Source organism: Arachis ipaensis, chromosome B10, assembly GCF_059453495.1.
Source record: "Arachis ipaensis isolate K30076 ecotype BB chromosome B10, ASM5945349v1, whole genome shotgun sequence".
Lineage (NCBI taxonomy): Eukaryota > Viridiplantae > Streptophyta > Magnoliopsida > Fabales > Fabaceae > Arachis > Arachis ipaensis.
Window position 1 is genome coordinate 87,654,804 of NC_142435.1, and position 17,515 is coordinate 87,672,318.

Sequence of the window (17,515 nt, forward strand, 5' to 3'; positions counted from 1 at the left end):
CAAATCAAATTTTCAATTTAAAAAATCTTATCTTTTCAAAATCTTTTTCAAAAATCAAATCTTTTTAAATTTCTTTCTAATATTTTTGAAAATTTTTCAAATTAATTTTCAAAAATCTTTTTCTTAATTTTAGTTCATGATTTTTGAATTAGTTACTAACATTTAATGTGATTGATTCAAAAATATTAAGTTGTTACTTGCCTAGTAAGAAAGGTTCAATCTTTAAACTCTAGAATCATATCTTTTTAGTTTCTTGTTAGTCAAGTAATCAACTTTAGTTTTCAAAATCAAATCTTTTTAATTTTCTTTTCAAATCTTTTTTAAATTAAAATTTCAATCATATCTTTTTCAAATTCAATTTCAAAATCTTTTCCAACTTCTTATCTTTTTAAAATTGATTTTCAAATCTTATCTTTTTGTTTCAATCATATCTTTTTAAATTTCAATCATATCTTTTTCAAAAACAAATTTCAAAACTTTTTCAATCAATCTCATATTTTTGTTTCAATCATATCTTTTTCAAAACTACCTAACTAATCCTCTCTCTTATTTTCGAAAATTCCCTCTCCCCTTTTTCAAAATTTCTTTTTAATTAATTAATTGTTTTAAATTTTAATTTGAATTTTATTCTTCCTTTAATTTTCGAAAATCATCAACTCCTTTTTAAAATTTATTTTCAAAATCTAACTTTCAAATTTAATTTTTATTTTAATTAAATTTTGAAATTCTCTCTCTCATCTCCTTCTATTTATTTATTCATCTACTAACACTTCTCTTCCATCCAAAAATTCGAACACCACCTCCCTCTCTGTGTTCGAGTTTTCCCTCTTCTCTTCTTTACATTACATTCTTTTCTTCTTCTACTCACACAAAGGAATCTCTATACTGTGACATAGAGGATTCCATATTTTCTTTGTTATTCCCTTCTTTGTCATATGAGCAGGAGCAAGGACAAGAACATTCTTGTTGAATCAGATCCTGAACCTGAAAGGACTCTGAAAAGGAAACTAAGCGAAGTTAAAATACAACAATCCAGAGACAACCTTACAGGAATTTTCGAACAAGAAGAGGAGATGGCAGCCGAAAATAATAATAATGCAAGGAGGATGCTTGGTGACTTTACTGCACCTAATTCCAATTTACATGGAAGAAGCATCTCCATTCCTGCCATTGGAGCAAACAATTTTGAGCTGAAACCTCAATTAGTTTCTCTAATGCAACAGAACTGCAAGTTTCATGGACTTCCATCTGAAGATCCTTTTCAGTTCTTAACTGAGTTCTTGCAAATCTGTGATACTGTTAAGACCAATGGGGTTGACCCCGAGGTCTACAGGCTTATGCTTTTCCCGTTTGCTGTAAGAGACAGAGCTAGAGTGTGGTTGGACTCTCAACCCAAAGATAGCCTGAACTCTTGGGATAAGCTGGTCATGGCTTTCTTAGCCAAGTTCTTTCCTCCTCAAAAGCTGAGCAAGCTTAGAGTGGATGTTCAAACCTTCAGACAAAAAGAAGGTGAATCCCTCTATGAAGCTTGGGAGAGATATAAGCAACTGACCAAAAAGTGTCCTTCTGACATGCTTTCAGAATGGACCATCCTGGATATATTCTATGATGGTCTGTCTGAATTAGCTAAGATGTCATTGGATACTTCTGCAGGTGGATCCATTCACCTAAAGAAAACGCCTGCAGAAGCTCAAGAACTCATTGACATGGTTGCTAATAACCAGTTCATGTACACTTCTGAGAGGAATCCTGTGAGTAATGGGACGCCTCAGAAGAAGGGAGTTCTTGAAATTGATACTCTGAATACCATATTGGCTCAGAATAAAATATTGACTCAGCAAGTCAATATGATTTCTCAGAGTCTGAATCGAATGCAAGCTGCATCCAACAGTACTCAAGAGGCATCTTCTGAAGAAGAAGCTTATGATCCTGAGAACCCTGCAATAGCAGAGGTGAATTACATGGGTGAATCCTATGGAAACACCTATAATCCCTCATGGAGAAATCACCCAAAGCTCTCATGGAAGGATCAACAAAAGCCTCAACAAGGCTTTAATAATGGTGGAAGAAACAGGTTTAACAATAGCAAGCCTTTTCCATCATCCACTCAGCAAAAGATAGAGAGTTCTGAGCAGACTCCATCTAGCTTGGCAAACATAGTCTCTGATTTATCTAAGGCCACTCTAAGTTTCATGAATGAAACAAGATCCTCCATTAGAAATCTGGAAGCACAAGTGGGCCAGCTGAGTAAAAGGATCACTAAAACCCCTCCTAGTACTCTCCCAAGCAATACAGAAGAAAATCCAAAAGGAGAGTGCAAGGCCATTGAAATGACCATCATGGCCGAAACCACAAAAGAGGAGGAGGACGTGAATCCCAGTGAGGAAGACCTCCTGAGACGTCCAGAGATCAATAAGGAGTTTCTCTCTGAGGAACCAAAGGACTCTGAGGCTCATCTAGAGACCATAGAGATTCCATTAAACCTCCTTATGCCATTCATGAGCTCTGATGAGTATTCTTCTTCTGAAGAGAATGAAGATGTTACTGAAGAGCAAGTTGCCAAGTACCTTGGTGCTATCATGAAGCTGAATGCCAAATTATTTGGTAATGAGACTTGGGAAGATGAACCCCCCTTGCTCACCAATGAACTGAGTGATCTGGATCAACTGAGATTGCCTCAGAAGAAACAGGATCCTAGAAAGTTCTTAATACCTTGTACCATAGGCACCATGACCTTTGAGAAGGCTCTATGTGACCTTGGGTCATGGATAAACCTCATGCCCCTCTCTGTAATGGAGAAACTGGGAATCTTTGAGGTACAAGCTGCCAGAATCTCACTAGAGATGGCAGACAACTCAAGAAAGCAGGCTTATGAACTAGTAGAAGACAAGTTAGTAAAGGTTGAAGACCTTTACATCCCTGCTGATTTCATAATCCTGGATACTGGGAAGGAGGAGGATGAATCCATCATCCTTGGAAGACCCTTCCTAGCCACAGCAAGAGCTGTGATTGATGTAGACAGAGGAGAATTGATCCTTCAACTAAATGAGGATAACCTTTTGTTTAAAACTCAAGGATCTCCTTCTGTAACCATGGAGAGGAAGCATGAAAAGCTTCTCTCACTGCAGAGTCAACCAAAGCCCCCACAGTCAAACTCTAAGTTTGGTGTTGGGAGGCCTCAACCAAACTCTAAGTTTGGTGTTGAACTCCCATATCCAAACTCTAAGTTTGGTGTTGGGAGTCTATAAAATTGACCTGATCACCTGTGTGGCTCCATGAGAGCCCACTGTCAAGCTATTGACGTTAAAGAAGCGCTTGTTGGGAGGTAACCCAATGTTATTTAATCATTTTTATTTTATTTTCTCTTTGTTATTTCATGTTTTATTAGGTTGATGATCATGTGGAGTCACAAAAACTACTGAAAAATCAAAAACAGAATGAAAAATAGCATTAAAAACAGAACACCCTGGAGGAAGGGCTAACTGGCGTTTAAACGCCAGTTTGGAGCATCTGGCTGGCGTTTAACGCCAGAACAGAGCATGAAACTGGCGTTAAATGCCAGAAACAAGCAGAAGTCTGGCGTTTAAACGCCAGGATTGCACCCAGAGGAAAGCTACCGTTAAACGCCAGAAACAAGCATCAGACTGGTGTTTAACGCCAGAAACATGCACCATACTGGCGTTCAATGCCAGAAACATGTTGCAGTCTGGCGTTAAACGCCAGGATTGCCTACAGAGGGCGTTTACACGCCTAATTGGAGCAGGGATGATTAAAGTCCTTGGCCCCATTGGATCTGTGGACCCCACAGGATCTCCTCAGGATCTGTGGACCCCACAGGAGCCCCCACCTACTTCTTCTCTCCTCTTCACACCTTTTCATAACTCTCTTTCCCAAATACCCCTCACCAATCAACTCAATCACTCTTTCCCATCACCTCTTCACCACTCACATCCATCCTCTCTTCCCCAAAAACCCCACCTACCTTTAAATTCAAAATAATTTCCCTCCCAAACCCAACCCTAAATGGCCGAACCCTAACCCCTTCCCACTCCTATATAAACCCCTCATTCCCTCTTCATTTTCACACAACACAACCCTCTCTTCACCCCTTGGCCGAAACCAACTATCTCTCCCTCTCCTCCATTTCTCTTCTTCTTCTACTTCTTTCTCTCTTCTTTTGCTCGGAGACGAGCAAACATTTTAAGTTTGGTGTGGTAAAAAGCATTGCTTTTTATTTTCCCATAACCATTCATGCCACCAAAGGCCAGAGAAACCTCTAGAAAGAGAAAAGAGAAGGCAATTGCTTCCACCTCTGAGTCATGGGAGATGGAGAGATTCATGTCTAAGGTCCATCAAGACCACTTCTATGAAGTTGTGGCCAAGAAGAAAGTGATCCCTGAGGTTCTCTTCAAACTCAAAAAGAATGAGTATCCGGAGATCCGACTTGAAATCCAAAGAAGAGGTTGGGAAATCCTCACCAACCCCATTCAACAAGTCGGGATCTTAATGGTTCAAGAGTTCTATGCAAACGCATGGGTCACTAGAAACCATGATCAAAGTGTGAACCCAAACCCAAAGCATTGGCTCACCATGGTTCGGGGGAAATACTTAGATTTCAATCCGGAAAATGTAAGGTTGGCGTTCAACCTACCAATGATGGAAGAGAACGCACGCCCCTACACTAGAAGAGTCAACTTTGATCAAAGGTTGGACCAAGTCCTCTTGGACATATGTGTGGAAGGAGCTCAATGGAAAATTGACTCAAAAGGTAAGCCGGTTCAACTAAGAAGGCTTGACCTCAAACCAGTAGCTAGAGGATGGTTGGAGTTCATTCAACGCTCAATCATTCCTACTAGCAACCGGTCTGAAGTTACTATAGACCGGGCCATCATGATCCATAGCATCATGATTGGGGAGGAAGTGGAGGTTCATGAGATTATACCTCAAGAACTCTACAAGGTGGCTGACAAGTCCTCCAACTTGGCAAGGTTAGACTTTCCTCACCTCATTTGCCACCTCTGCAATTCGGCTGGGATTGACATAGAGGGAGACATCCTCATTGAAGAGGACAAGCCCATCACTAAGAAAAGGATGGAGCAAACAAGAGAGCATGGACCTCAACATGAGCATGAGGAAATTCCTCACCATGAAATCCCTGAGATGCCTCAAGGGATGCACTTTCCTCCACAAAACTATTGGGAACAAATCAACATTTCCCTAGGTGAATTAAGTTCCAACATGAGACAATTAAGGGTGAAACATCAAGAGCACTCCATCATCCTCCATGAAATTAGAGAAGATCAAAGAGCTATGAGGGAGGAGCAAGAAAGACAAGGAAGAGACATAGAGGAGCTCAAAAGCACTATTGGTTCTTCAAGAAGAGGAAGACGCCACCCTCACTAAGGTGGACTCATTCCTTAATCCCCTTGTTTATTTATTTTTCTGTTTTTCGATTTTTATGCTTTATGTTTGTTTATGTTTTTGTCTTCATGATCACTAGTATTTAAGTGTCTATGCCTTAAAGTTATGAATGTCCTATGAATCCATCACCTCTCTTGAATAAAAAAATATTTTAATTACAAAAGAACAAGAAGTACATGGTTTCGAATTCATCCTTGAAACTAGTTTAATTATTTTGATGTGGCAACAATACTTTTTATTTTCTGAATGAATGCTTGAACAATGCATATGTCTTTTGAAGTTGTTGTTTAAGAATGTTAAATATGTTGGCTCTTGAAAGAATGATGAACAGGAAAAATGTTATTTGATAATCTGAAAAATCATAAAAATGATTCTTGAAGCAAGAAAAAGCAGTGAATACAGAAAGCTTGCGAAAAAAAAATGGCGAAAAAAAATAGAAAAAAAAGGAAAAAAAAGCAAGCAGAAAAAGCCAAAAGCTCTTAAAACCAAGAGGCAAGAGCAAAAAGCCAAAAACCCTTAAAACCAAAAGGCAAGGGTAAATAAAAAGGATCCCAAGACTTTGAGCATTAGTGAATAGGAGGGCCTAAAGGAATAAAATCCTGGCCTAAGCGGCTAAACCAAGCTGTCCTTAACCATGTGCTTGTGGCGTGAAGGTGTCAAGTGGAAACTTGAGACTGAGCGGTTAAAGTCAAGGTCCAAAGCAAAAAAAGAGTGTGCTTAAGAACCCTGGACACCTCTAATTGGGGACTTTAGCAAAGCTGAGTCACAATCTGAAAAGGTTCACCCAGTTATGTGTCTGTGGCATTTATGTATTCGGTGGTAATACTGGAAAACAAAGTGCTTAGGGCCATGGCCAAGACTCATAAAGTAGCTGTGTTCAAGAATCAACATACTGAACTAGGAGAATCAATAACACTATTTGAACTCTGAGTTCCTATAGATGCCAATCATTCTGAACTTCAATGAGTAAAGTGAGGTGCCAAAACTATTCAAGAGGCAAAAAGCTACAAGTCCCGCTCATCTGATTGGAGCTATGTTTCATTGATATTTTGGAATTTATAGTATATTCTCTTCTTTTTATCCTATTTGATTTTCAGTTGCTTGGGGACAAGCAACAATTTAAGTTTGGTGTTGTGATGAGCGGATAATTTATACGCTTTTTGGCATTGTTTTTAGTATGTTTTCATTATGATTTAGTTAGTTTTTGGTATATTTTTATTAGTTTTTAATTAAAAATCACATTTCTGGACTTTACTATGAGTTTGTGTGTTTTTCTGTGATTTCAGGTATTTTCTGGCTGAAATTGAGGGACCTAAGCAAAAATCAGATTCAGAGGTTGAAGAAAGACTGCAGATACTGTTGGATTCTGACCTCCCTGCACTCAAAGTGGATTTTCTGGAGCTACAGAACTTCAAATGGCGCGCTTTTAATTGCGTTGGAAAGTAGACATCCAGGGCTTTCCAGAAATATTTAATAGTTCATACTTTGAATAAGGATTGACAACGTAAACTGGCATTCAATGCCAGTTCCATGCTGCATTCTGGAGTCAAACGCCAGAAACAAGTTGCAAAGTGGAGTTCAACGCCAGAAACACGTTACAAAATGGCGTTCAACTCCAAGAATGACCTCTCCACGTGTAAACTTCAAGCTCAGTCCAAGCACACACCAAGTGGGCCCCAGAAGTGGATTTCTGCATCATTTACTCAATTTTGTAAACCCTAGTAACTAGTTTAGTATAAATAGGACTTTTTACTATTGAGTTTTCATCTTTAGTTTCATCTTTAGATCATGTTTGGGGGCTGGCCATTCGGCCATGCCTGAACCTTTCATTTCTGTATTTTTCCACGGTAGAGTTTCTACACACCATAGATTAAGGTGTGGAGCTCTGCTGTTCCTCAAAGATTAATGCAAAGTACTACTATTTTTCTATTCAATTCAACTTATTCCGCTTCTAAGATATTCATTCGCACTTCAACATGAATGTGATGATCGTGACAAAGTCATCATCATTCCCCTATGAACGCGTGCCTGACAACCACTTCCGTTCTATCTTCGATTGAATGGATATCTCTTGAATATCTAATACAGGGGACCGAGTCCGAGTTATTAGCGTCTTCGTGGTATAAGTTAGAACCCATGGATGGCCATTCCTGAGATCCGGAAAGTCTAAACCTTGTCTGTGGTATTCCGAGTAGGATCTGGGAAGGGATGGCTGTGACGAGCTTCAAACTCGCGAGTGCTGAGCGTAGTGACAGACGCAAAAGGATAGTAAATCCTATTCCGGTATGATCGAGAACCGACAGATGATTAGCCATGCAGTGACAGCGCATTGGACCATTTTCACAGGAGGATGGGATGTAGCCATTGACAACGGTGATGCCCTACATAAAGCTTGCCATTTTTGTTAATATTTATTATGAGATAATTGGTAAGAAATTAATCTTCTACCTTATTTTTTTTCACAATATTTCATAGCTATAAAACTATTCCACGATATTGTCTTTAAATCTATTATCAAATTCTTACAATTAAGTGTCAATTGTAGCAATAAATAAGTTAACACGATAATAATGTCCAATTGTTTTAGATTTTATTCGTTGATCTTTTAATTTATGAGTCAATAACGTAAAAGTTAATTTATTAAAATAAAAATTACTAAATTAGTACGAGTTGGTGATTTTTTTTTCTTGACTTTAGATCTTTCAAATGGTATAAAGAGTAACAAAACTTGCTTTACGTTATAAAAGACCACTAAATATAGTATATATATAGAAAATTAACCATATAAATATATAACGATATGTAATTGTTGGGTATGTTCTCCCCCGTTGTCCCTCCCTGCTTCTCTGCTAAAACAATCACCAGAAAATTAAAAAAGAATAATCTACGAAAGCAAAGAGCTTAGGGCTACCAAAACAGAAACCTAATTAATTCAGCATCCTCTACTTAATATATATAGTTATATATTTTTATATTCTCCTACATTCCAAGATTTAGTTGATTCCCAATCAGCATGCAACATCTGAACTTCACCATTATCAATAACAATACAAGTTGGTTGTCCCAATTTATGTATACTGAGAACGAAACAATAAATTGGATAACCTTTTTCCGGTCATGAATTGTTTATTATGTGAAAAAATAATACATCCCAAAAACAATTTACAGGATATTAATTTTGGATAACCATTTTCCGGTCATGAATTGTTTATGTGAAAAAATAATACATCCCAAAAACAATTTACAGGATATTAATTTTAGGTAGTTATGATTATAAAATCACCCATCTTAAAGTAAGTTAATAGAAGAAAATTATATTTGAATATTTTTTAAGCAATTTTTTTTTTAGTTTGTTTAATTTTTGTGTAGATATTATTTTTTCATTTATTTACCTTATACTAATTTTTATTTTTGACATTCACCAAAAATTAAATTCTATATTTTTTGAACATGAAGTTTTAATACTATGTTATAAAATTACTTACCTCAAAAACTTAAACTAATAAGAGAAGACAACATTAATGGTTATATCTTTAACCGTCAATAATTTTTTTAGAAAAACTCTTGGGGTCAGCAATTTTTATTATTTTTGACTATCATTTGACTAGCAAAAAATACTAAATTATCATTTTACTAATTCATGTGTACAAATTTTAAAAAATATGGATGCAAATTATATTGATTTCATAGGTACAAAATATATTGATTTATGTTTGTAAAACTCTAATAAATATAGTTGTAAATTATATATTTTTTGTATATAAAATACCTGTAAATATGAGTGCAAATTATTGTTGACTAAGTATTAGCCAAACATAATAATATGTACTGGACATGTAATATTATTTAATTTTTTTATTATAAAATCATTTTTCAACTTTTATCTTTTAAGAGAATTTAGTGCTTAGGTTTAATAAAATTTAGAATTAAAAATATTGGCCAATATTAGCTTAAAGAAAAGTTAACTTATTAAATCCTATAAGCATTCATGTTATGTGAGCGTACATAACAATTATTCTTTTATATCACATCCAAAACTCTTTGTTTTTCAGGATATTTATCCCAAAAAATTATTTTAAAATAAATGTCAATTTTTAATTTAAGATGAGATCAATTATTTTATTCTAATAACATTCTTTAATTTTGTTTTGATAGTACAATAAACATTAATTATATACGTCCACTCGTTCAAATGTATTTTTTTTCGTATAATTGTGAAATTACTAAATTCATTTAACATTCTTTTAATATGGGTGTATGTTCTTGTTTTCGAACAATTATTTTAAGATCGAAGGATTAATATTTTAAACCAACCTACGTAGTTATCAAAATTTTCTAGCAAGTATTAAATGTGTCTTACGGGGATATATATGTATGTATAAGTTTATCCACTACAACATTTTGGGTTTATGGACACGATTTTTTTTACGGTAAAAAATCATGATTATAGACCTTCTATGGCCACGATTTTTTACCATGACAAAAAAAAGCTATGTTCACAGTTTTTTAAAAAAGGTACCTATGGTCACGGTTTTTTAAAAAAGAGTGGCCTAAAGGGGTCTATGGTCACGATTTTTTACAGTGATAAAAAAGGATTGATGGTCACGGTTTTTCAAAAAAGAGTGACCTAAAAGGGTCTATGGTCACAGTTTTTTGTGGTGACCTAAAGAGGTCTATGGTCACGGTTTTGGGGTGACCTAAAGGGGTCTATGGTCACGGTTTTTTACAGTGACCAAAAAGGGTCTATGGTCACGGTTTTTCAAAAAAGGGTGACCTAAAAGGGTCTATGGTCACGGTTTTTGGGGTGGCCTAAAAGGGTCTATGGTCACGATTTTGGGAGGTGGCCTAAAAAGGTCTATGGTCACGGTTTTTCAAAATGGTGACCTAAAAGAGTCTATGGTCATGGTTTTGTTGAGTGACCTAAAGGTATCTATGGTCACAGTTTTGGGGGACGACCTAAAAGAATCTATAGTTACGGTTTTCTGAAAAAGGGTGACCATAGAGTATCTATAGTCACAGTTATTGAGGGTGGCCTAAAGTACCCTATAGTCACGGTTTTTTTAATTTTGTTTTTAAAGGTATCCCCAAAACTGCGTCGTTTCTTCTCTTTAGATAAAATCCCATTTTATCATTTATTTTTATCATCCCTCCCCAAAACCAAAACGTGGCCGTTTTTCCTCCCTCTCAAAATCCCCCCTTCCCTCCCAAAATCCCCATTAGTCCTAGCTGGTAACTTAGGAAAAAAAGAAAAAGAAGAAATCCCTAGCTAGCCATCAAAACCCCTGTGTGTGGTGGTGCACTGTTTCGTTCTTCTTCTTCTTCTACCTCCTTTGGAGCTCAATTCAGTCTCTCTCCACTGCGCCGTTTCCCTTTCTCCCAGCTCCAGCCATCGCCGAAGGCAAAAATCCCACCATCGCGGACCTGAACTCTGTCTCTCTTCACTGTGTGAGCCGAGGGTCGTCGCTGCTTCTTTGCGTCCTCACGAGGCTTGCTGTTGCTTCCCTATTTCGCGTCGTGTGTCGCTGTCACTGCTTTGCGTCGTGTCTCTGCCTCACTGCGAGCTCCCTGTCACCGTGAGCTCACCTTGTGTATTCTTTTCAAGTTCAACAGAAGCAATAGGGTTTGGGTGCTCATGTAAATATTTTCAGGTTCAGCAATAGGGTTTTAATACCTTTGATGCTATTAAGTGGTAAGCATATTGGATTGGCAGAAATGGAACCAGGTTTCATTGGCCTAGTTTTGCATAGATCATTTCCTAGTTTTTATAGTTTTAATCAGTTGTACACACATGTAGAAGTTTAATTTGCATGTATCCACTTGTTGTATTTAGGGTGGAGAAAGTTTAGAGGAAGCTGCATGTGAGAAGAGAACATGGGAGGAGACTGGTATTGAAGTGGGAGAAGTTATAATATCACAGCTCTCAGCCACGGCCTGGTAAAATATATTCAACATACCTTAGTTTAAGTTTATGCTCTTAGTTTAGTATTTCTCTGGATTTGCCACATGATAATAATCAGGTAATGGTTATTAGGGTATAAATTAACAATATTAGGTTATACTATATCAGAACAAGTAGCATATATTATATATGTGGGGTATGCAATAAGAACTTAAAAAAATAAGAGAGTAAAAAGAACACGTTGAAGGGGAATAGAAAGTAACAGCTTTGTCCTTCGGGTTTATTTATTTTCAATTTGATTAAAATGTTTTTATATGTACCTACAACTAAAACAGATAGTATATGTGTAAATGGGCTTTATAAAGAGGTCATAGACAGTGGTAAAAACTTTGAAGTGGGTTCACGTCAGTTTTTGAGTAAATGAATGAATTAAAGATACTTGCAGAAAATTTTGATGTCTAAATAAGTAAGAATATAAGTAAGATGAATGTAGATTGTAGAATGGATTGAAAAATATCTAAGTATTGAGATATACATCAAGATAAGTAAGATGATGACTTAGTTCTCTATAAAAGTAATCCCATATGAAGATGATGACTTAGTTCTCTATAAATGTAATCCTAACTACGGTGGCTTCAGTTACAACAATGGCGAGGTGAGTACGGTCTACGGCGGGTTGCCTTTCTGAGTTTTCTCTATTTACTTTGATGGGTTGCTTTCTTTCTTTAACAGTTTGATTTCTTATGCTGTTATGCATATCAGGTGTTTGTGTTAATGCCATTTTTATTTTGGGGGTTTTTTTTGCAGCAAGGTTGTGTGGTTGTCCTTTGCTCAAGTGTTGACGGTGATTTCTCAAAAGTAGAAGGCTATCTTGAGGGAAGTTTATAAGAAGAAGAAGTACACGTCAAGCTCTTAATCTCCACCCTAAGAAGTAAGAAGACCAAAGCCATTCGTAGAGGCTCACTAAGCACCAGGTATTTGCCTTGCCTTGTGTTTAAATTCTTTAATTAGCTTTGAATTTTGTTCCTGTTCATTCATCATGCTACACTGTTGTTGAGACTGGTGCACGAAATTGTGATAATCAATGGCGCCAACAACTTGGTACGCACAATTGTAATCTCAACTATTTGTCACAACTCCGCACAACTAACCAGCAAGTGCACTGGGTCGTCCAAGTAATAAACCTTACGTGAGTAAGGGTCGATCCCACAGAGATTGTCGGCTTGAAACAAGCTATGGTCATCTTGTAAATCTCAGTCAGGCGGATTCAAATGGTTATGGAGAATTGATAATTAAAATATAAATAAAACATAAAATAAGATAGAGACACTTATGTAATTCATTGGTGAGAATTTCAGACAAGCGTATGAAGATGCTTTGTTCCTCCTGAACCTCTGTTTTCCTATTGCCTTCATCCAATCATTCATACTCCTTTCCATGGCAAGCTGTATGTTGGGCATCACCGTTGTCAATGGCTACTTCCCGTCCTCTTAGTGAAAATGATCCAAATGCACTGTCACCACACGGCTAATCATCTGTCGGTTCTCGATCATGTTGGAATAGGATCCATTGATCCTTTTGCGTCTATCACTACGCCCAACACTCGTGAGTTTGAAGCTCGTCACAGTCATCCCTTCCTAGATCCTACTCGGAATACCACAGACAAAGTTTAGACTTTCCAAATCTCAGGAATGGCCGCCAATAATTCTAGCCTATACCACGAAGGTTCTAATCTGAGATTAAAAACCCAAGAGATACACATTCAAGCTTGTTTGCATGTAGAACGGAAGTGGTTGTCAGGCACGCGTTCATAGGTGAGAATGGTGATAAGTGTCACATAATCATCACATTCATCATGTTCTTGAGTGCGAATGAATATCTTGGAGAAGAAATAGGCTTGAGTTGAATAGAAAAATAATAGTACTTTGCATTAATTCATGAGGAATAGCAGAGCTCCACACCTTAATCTATGGTGTGTAGAAACTCCACCGTTGAAAATACATAAGAACAAAAGGGTCTAGGCATGGCCAAATGGCCAGCCTTCCAAAGATGAACATACAAGTTTGAAAGATTCTATGATCAAAAGTATGAAATACAATAGCAAAAGGTCTTATTTATAGAAAACTAGTAGCCTAGGGTTACAAAAATAGGTAATTAATGTTGAAATCTTCTTCCGGGCCCACTTGGTGTGTGCTTGGGCTGAGCATTGAAGCTTTCACATGTAGAGACTTTTCTTGGAGTTAAACGCCAGCTTTTGTGTCAATTTGGGCGTTTAACTCCAGCTTTTATGCCAGTTCTGGCGTTTTGACGCCATAATTTTTATGCTGACTTGGAACACCGGTTTGGGCCATCCAATCTCGGGCAAAGTATGGACTATTATATATTACGGGAAAGCCCAGGATGTCTAGTTTCCAACAAAATTAACAGCGCGCCAATTCGGTATCTGTAGCTCCAGAAAATCCACTTCGAGTGTAGGGAGGTCAGAATCCAACAGCATCTGCAGTCCTTTTTCAACCTCTGAATCAGATTTTTGCTCAGGTCCCTCAATTTCAGCCAGAAAATACATGAAATCACAGAAAAATACACAAACTCATAGTAAAGTCCAGAAATGTGATTTTTATTTAAAAACTAATAAAAATATACTAAAAAGTAACTAAAACATACTAACAACTACCTAAAAACAATACCAAAAAGCGTATAAATTATCCGCTCATCACAACACCAAACTTAAATTGTTGCTTGTCCCCAAGCAACTAAAAACAAAGTGGGATAAAAAAATAGAATATATAATGAATTCCAAAAACATCTATGAAGATCGGTCTTAATTAGATGAGCGAGACTGTTAGCTTTTTGCTTCTAAACAGTTTTGGCATCTCACTTTATCCTTTGAAGTTCAGAATGATTGGCATCTATAGGAAATCAGAATTCAGATAGTGTTATAGATTCTCCTAGTTCAGTATGTTGATTCTTGAACACAGCTACTTTATGAGTCTTGGCCGTGACCCTAAGCATTTTATTTTCCAGTATTACCACCGGATACATAAATGCCACAGACACATAACTGGGTGAACCTTTTCAGATTGTGACTTAGCTTTGCTAGAGTCCCCAATTAGAGGTGTCTAGAGCTCTTAAGCACACTCTTTTTGCTTTGGACCATGACTTTAACCGCTCAGTCTCAAGCTTCTCACTTGACACCTTCACGCCACAAACACATGGTTAGGGACAGCTTGGTTTAGCCGCTTAGGCCAGGATTTTATTCCTGTAGGCCCTCCTATCCACTGATGCTCAAAGCCTTGGATCCTTTTTATTTTACCCTTGCCTTTTGGTTTAAAGGGCTATTGGCTTTTTCTGTTTGCTTTTTCTTTTTCTTTTTCTTTCTTTTTTTTGCATTTTTTTTGCAAGCTTTGTGCTCACTGCTTTTTCTTGCTTTAAGAATCAATTTTATGATTTTTCAGATCATCAATAACATTTCCCCTTTTTCATTATTCTTTCAAGAGCCAACAATTTTAACATTCATAAACAATAATATAAAAAATATGCACTGTTCAAGCATTCATTCAGAAAACAAAAAGTATTTCCACCACATCAAAATAATTAAACTATTTTAAAATTCGAAATTCATGTACTTCTTTTTCTTTTTCAATTAAAAATATTTTTCATTTAAGGAAGGTGATGGATTCATAGAACATTCATAGCTTCAAGGCATAGACACTAAGACACTAATGATCATGTAGTAAAGACACAAACATAGAGAGAACATAAGGCATAGGAAACGAAAAATAGAAAAATAAAGAATAAGAAAATTAAAGAACGGGTCCACCTTAGTGATGGCGGCTTGTTCTTCCTCTTGAAGATCTTATGGAGTGCTTGAGCTCCTCAATGTCTCTTTCTTGCCGTTGTTGCTCCTCCCTCTTGACTCTTTGGTCTTCTCTAATTTCATGGAGGAGGATGGAATGCTCTTGGTGCTCCACCCTTAGTTGTCCCATATTGGAACTTAATTCTCCTAGGGAGGTGTTGATTTGCTCCCAATAATTTTGTGGAGGAAAGTGCATCCCTTGAGGCATCTGAGGGATTTCATGATGAGAAATTTCCTCATGCTCTTGTTGAGGTCCATGAGTGGGCTCTCTTGTTTGCTCCATCCTTTTCTTAGTGATGGGCTTGTCCTCTTCAATGAGGATGTCTCCTCTATGTCAATTCCAGCTGAATTGCATAGGGTACAGATAACTTGGCCACAACTTCATAGAAGTGGTCTTGATGGCCCTTTGAGATGAATCTCTCCATCTCCCATGACTCGGAGGTGGAAGCAATTGCCTTCCCTTTCCTCTTTCTAGAGGCTTCTCCGGCCTTTGGTGCCATAAATGGTTATAGAAAAATAAAAAGCAACGCTTTTACCACACCAAACTTAGAAGGTTTTCTCATCCTCGAGCAAAAGAAGAAAGAAGAGAGTAGAAGAAGAAAAAATAGAGGAGATGGAGGGGGTTTAGTTGTTCGGCTAAGGGGGAGAAGGAGTGTTTACGTTGTGTGAAAATGAAGGAGTGAAGATGTGTTTACATAGGAGTGGAGAGAGGGGCAGGTTTCGGCCATGTATGGGTTGGTTTGGGAGGGAAAGTGGTTTGAATTTGAATGGTGAGGTAGGTGGGGTTTTATGATGGGTGGATGTGGATTGGTGAAGAGATTATGGAGAAGAAGGTAGGATTTGATAGGTAAGGGGTTTTTTTGGGGAAGAGGTATTGAGGTGTGAAGAAGGGAGAGAGAGATAAGGTAGGTGGGGATTCTGTGGGGTCCACAGATCCTGATGTGTCAAGGATTTCTCATCCATGCACCATATTGGCGCGTAAACACCCCCTTGATTGCCAATCCTGGCGTTAAACACCAGGTTGCTGCCCATTTCTGGCATTTAACGCCAGCTCTGTGCCCCCTTTCTGGCGTTAAATGCCCAGAATGGTGCCAGACTGGGCGTTTAACGCCCATTCTGCTACCCTTACTGGCGTTTAAACGCCAGTAAGCTTCTCCTCCAGGGTGTGCTATTTTTAATACTGTTTTTGATTCTGTTTTTGCTCTTTCAGTTGGTTTTTGTGACTTCACATGATCATCAACCTACAGAAAACATAAAATAACAATAGAAAATAAATTGATATGATTAAATAAAATTGGGTTGCCTCCCAACAAGCGCTTCTTTAATGTCAATAGCGTGACAGTGGGCTCTCATAGAGCCTCACAGATACTCAGAGCATGATAATGGCCTCCTAACACCAAACATAGAGTTTGAATGTGGGGGTTCTATTTGACTCTGCATTGAGAGAAGCTTTTCATGCTTCCTCTCCATGACTACAGAGGGAGATCCTTGAGCTTTAAGCACAAGGGAGTCCTCATTCACTTGAAGGACCAATTCTCCTCTGTCAACATCAATCACAGCTTTTGCTGTGGCTAGGAAGGGTCTGCCAAGGATGATGGATTCATCCATACACTTCCCAGTGTCTAGGATTATGAAATCAGCAGGGATGTAGTGGTTTTTAACCTTTACCAAGACATCCTCTACAAGTCTATAAGCCTGTTTTCTTGAATTATCTGCCATCTCTAGTGAGATTCTTGTAGCTTGTACCTCAATGATCCCTAGCTTCTCCATTACAGAGAGAGGCATGAGGTTTATACTTGACTCCAGGTCACACAGAGTCTTCTCAAAGGTCATGGTGCCTATGGTACAAGGTATTGAGAACTTCTAACAGTTTATAGAGCTTGTGTTTTGGTTATTTTGTGAAGTTAAATTGCTTATTTTACATTCCTTAGGTAATCAATATTCTAAAGATCTCACTTATAGTAATTTTCGTTTATCATAATCTCACAACTTTCATCACTATGAGTCTATGATTAAGATTTAAGAATATCTAACTATTATAATCACACAATTAAGGTTTTCTAGAATGATAAAATTTTCTAGAAGTGAATCTGGTTCTGGCCAATAGTTTTAAATCACAAGATATTCAAGTTTATTAACGGAATAACGGCCAATGTTGAAGTATGGTGATAGATGTAGATAAAGAAATTAAAGTTGAGGTGAGAGAGCAGAATAAGAAGGTGAATCAGCTTTATGTTTAGTCTATTCATGTATTACCGTTTTGGGTTATAATTCAATATATAAATGGTGCAGCGAATCAAAATTTTAAGTGCGGTAATAAAATAATAAAAATGTAAACA

General features: G+C 37.3%; 1 non-coding gene and 1 pseudogene across 1 annotated transcript; one reads left to right on the forward strand and one right to left on the reverse strand.

Annotated features, from left to right (window-relative positions):
• Positions 1–17,515, forward strand: part of LOC148580762 (uncharacterized) — a 65,264-nt pseudogene that overhangs the window by 19,967 nt on the left and 27,782 nt on the right.
• Positions 1,470–1,577, reverse strand: LOC148580763 (small nucleolar RNA R71). Its single transcript, XR_015896840.1, has one exon. It is a non-coding gene; the product is annotated as a small nucleolar RNA R71 (small nucleolar RNA).